Source organism: Triticum aestivum, chromosome 3D, assembly GCF_018294505.1.
Source record: "Triticum aestivum cultivar Chinese Spring chromosome 3D, IWGSC CS RefSeq v2.1, whole genome shotgun sequence".
In the NCBI taxonomy this organism is placed as follows: Eukaryota; Viridiplantae; Streptophyta; class Magnoliopsida; order Poales; family Poaceae; genus Triticum; species Triticum aestivum.
In genome coordinates, this window is record NC_057802.1 from 544,927,043 (window position 1) to 544,931,306 (window position 4,264).

The following is a 4,264-nucleotide window of genomic DNA, read 5'->3' on the forward strand; positions in this document are numbered from 1 at the left end:
GCACAAGAACACCTCAACCTCAGGAGGCTGTTCTTCCTCTTGTACTGTTCATAATCAGCCCAAGAGGCAATCCACCACCACCACACTGGAGTAGGGTATTACACCACAACGGTGGCCTGAACTAGTATAAATCTCGTGTCTTTCTGTGTTGCGAGTTCGTCGAGTTCGTCCGCGAGATCTTAGCGAGCTAGGGCGTGGATCGGTAGGAGGGAAAGACTTCGCGCGCACCCTAGAGTTCGAACCTTAAGGGTTTTGCCGGAACCCCACATCCAACATCGTCCTCGAGTAGGTAAATGATAAAAGAAATAATTTATGAAGTGTGAATGCTAGCAAAGTGCACAAGTTTGATCAAAGATAATTTCAATCACTTTTCCTAGCAACATAACAACATTTCTTTCTCATAAAACTTCTCATGTTATAGTAGCAACCAATTCACATGTTAAGGTTCAAACAATGAATTCTCTTGAAACCCAACAACCTATGTTCTCAGTCACCAAGCAATTGCAATTCAACTTATTCAACAGAGTTTAAGTAAGAGTTCCACATACTCAACCATCATATAGTCTTCTATGATTGCTAACACTCACCTTGTACACATGAGCAAAACGTTTCAACCGGACACATAGAAAGATAGGGGCTTATTGTTTTGCCTCCCAACGTATTCACCACAAGGGTGATGTCAACAATAATAACTCATGCTACCCATATTCAACTAGACATATGTGCCTAGATCTTTCCTCACCACAAGATGCTTGCCAAAATAGAAAAATAAAAAGGAATAGAGAGAAAAAATTTGACTCTTTGTATAAAAGTAAATACTGAATAGTAAAAGATAGGCCCTTCGCAGAGGGAAGCAGAGGTTGCCATGCGCTTATTTGTTTGTATGCTCAACCCCTTAGTGCAAGAGAACGTCACGTTATATTGCCCCTTATGATAGCAACCTTTATTATGCAGTCCGTCACTTTTATTGCTTTGCCATCACAAGTTCGTACAACGCTCAATTTTCTCTTACACTAAATGATCTCACACTTTTAGAAGCAATTTTTATTGCCTTATTGCACCGATGACAACTTACTTGAAGGATCTTGCTCAATCCTTAGGTAGGTATGGTGGACTCTTGAAAAATAAGATTTGGGTTTAAGGGTTTTTGGATGCACAAGTAGTATCTCTACTTGGTGCGGAATTTTTGGCTAGCAAAGATGGGGGGCAAGCGCCACATTTGAAGGATCTATGACAATATGACTTCTATATGAATATGAACAAACATAAATCACTACGTTGTCTTCCTTGTCCAACGTCAACAATTCTGGCATATAATATTTTGATGGGGGCTCACAATCACAAAAGATTTCCAAGATAGTGTATTTGCATGTGAAAGTTCTCTTCCTTATACTAATTAATAGTGAATTGCTTGTATGACCAATGTTGTGATTCTCAAGCCTCAAAAGATTTCACTTTCTAAACCCAGTGTGAAGCTACCACTAGGCATGATATGATTTCAACTTCATGACATTCAATTTATTCAACAATTTACTTATAGGATATAAGTGAAGCACAAGAGTAAATGACAAGCTACTCCAAAAAGATATAAGTGAAGATCAAGCGAGTAGTTAAGTAAATAGGTGGCTATGTGAAGACTCTCTTTTATTTAAAAACTTTCATATCTAAGTATTTTATTCAAACAACAAGGAAAACAAAATAAAATGAAATTCCAAGGATATCACAATTCATGTGAAGAAGCAAAAACTTAGGCTCAACCGATACTAACCAATAATTGTTGACGAAGAAAGGTGGGATGCCTACCGGGGCATCCCCAAGCTTAGATGCTTGAGACTTCTTGAAATATTATCTTGGGATGCCTTGGGAATCCCAAGCTTGAGCTTTTGTGTCTCCTTAATTCCTCTCATATCACGGTTTTCCTAAATCTCAAAAGCTTCATCCACACAAAACTCAATAAGAACACATGAGATAAGTTAGTATAAACCAATGCAAAAACCTTATCATTCTCTACTGTAGCAAATCACTAAAATTATTATTCAACATTGCATACTAAATGCCTCTGCATATTAATACTCCTATCCTTAAATAGAATCATTAAACAAGCAAACATATGCAAACAATGCAAACATAACAACAATCTGCCAGAACAGTATAGTCTATAAAGAATGCAAGAGTATCAATACTTATTCAACTCCAAACATTATGAAAATTTACAACACTGTAGATTATTTATCAGAGCTTATTATGCAAAAAGTTTCAACATTTTATCACACTCTGACTTTTTAGGTAATTTTTGCAACAGTGGTAAACTTTCTGTTTTTCAAACAGCAACATGTAGACTTGTAAAATAAGCATAGTTAAGGCTATTCTTGACATTTTTATTGAAATAAAAGATGAAAAACATTATTCTAAATAACAGCAAGCAAATCCTAACAAAATAAATTGACGCTCCAAGCAAAACACATATTATGTGACGAATGTAAACATAGCTCGTAGTGAGGTTACCGATAATGTTGGAGACGAAAGAGGGGATACCTTCCGGGGCATCCCCAAGCTTAGTTGCTTGGATCTTCCTTGAATATTACGTTGGAGTTCCTTGGTCATCCCCAAACTTAGGGTCTTGTCACTCCTTGTTCTCCTCATATCGACATCTCACCCAAAACTTGAAAACTTCAATCACACAAAACTTAACGGAACTTTGTGAGATAGGTTAATATGATAAAGAGCAAACCATTCCACTTTTGGTACTGTCAAAGACAAAATTCATAATTGTTCTCACACAATGCCTACTGTATCATATTATTTCTACAATTTATATTGAGCAATATAAGCCATAGAAACTAGAAGACAAGCAAACTATGCATTGAAAACAGAATCTGTCAAAAACAGAACAGTCTGTAATGATCTGGATAACTACCATACCTCTGTTACTCCAAAAAATCTGAAAAACTAGGACCACGTGAAAAATTTGTATATTAATCTTCTGCAAAAAGAATCAACTCAAGATCACTCTCCTGTTAAAAATAAGAATTATTTTTGTGAGTGCAAAAGATTTTGTTTTTCAGCAAGATCAAATCAACTATCACCCAACATGATCCCAAAGGCTTTACTTGGCACTTGATTGAAACAAAAGCTATAAAACATGATTACTGCAGTAGCATAATCATGTGAACACACAACAATAGTAGGTAAAAGTGTTGGGTTGTCTCCCAACAAGCGCTTTTCTTTAATGCCTTTTAAGCTAGGCATGATGATTTTGATGATGCTCGCAAAAAAGATAAGAATTGAAACATGAAGAGAGCATCATGAAGGATATGACTAGCACATTTAGGTCTAACCCACTTCCTATGCATAGGGATTTTGTGAGAAAACAACTTATGGGAACAAGAATCAACTAGCATAGGAAGGCAAAACAAGTGCAACTTCAAGACAATCAACACATAGAGAGGAAACTTGATATTATTGAGATATGAAAGAGCATAAGTTCCTTCCTCATAATAATTTTCAGAGGCACCATGAATGGATTCAACAATATAACTATCATATACAACACACTTTTCATGATGCACAAGCAAAGATTTATTACTCTTAATGACATACATGTCATCATAATAATCATCATAGATAGCAACTTCATTGTCATAATCAATTGAAACCTCTTCCAAAATAGTGGATGTATCACTAAATAAAGTCATGACCTCTCCAAATCCACTTTCATCAATATTGTAATAAGATTCACACTACAAAAAAAGACACATCCGTGACATTTTGGGCCGAACGGTTTTTTTTGTCATACATATGACACTTTTATGACGATAATTGTGACAAAACCCGGTATCATCATAGATGTGGTGGGCTCCTACTTCTATGACAAAAAATCATGACAGAAAATGGGCTTTTCGTCCTGGGCGGGCCGGAGACGCAGCTGCATGACATTCTTTGGGCCGTCCATGACGGAAAAAACCGTGGTAGATGCGAGGGCGAGGAAAATTTCGGGGAGTTCCCGGTTACGGTGGGTGGTCGGGGGCCGAGCGATGCGCGTTTCTCTCGTACATGTACGTGTGTGTGTGCGAGGCATTGGCTCTAACTGAACCCGAGCGAGGCGTTGGGCTCTAACTGAACCCGAGCGATTGCACTGCACGCTACGCGTTACTGAACCTGAGCGATCGATCGATGGCTGTTAACTGAACCCGATCGAGTGATTCCTTCGCTACTGCTGCTAACTGAAGCCGATCGATGCTGCCTCTGGGATGAACAGTGAGCG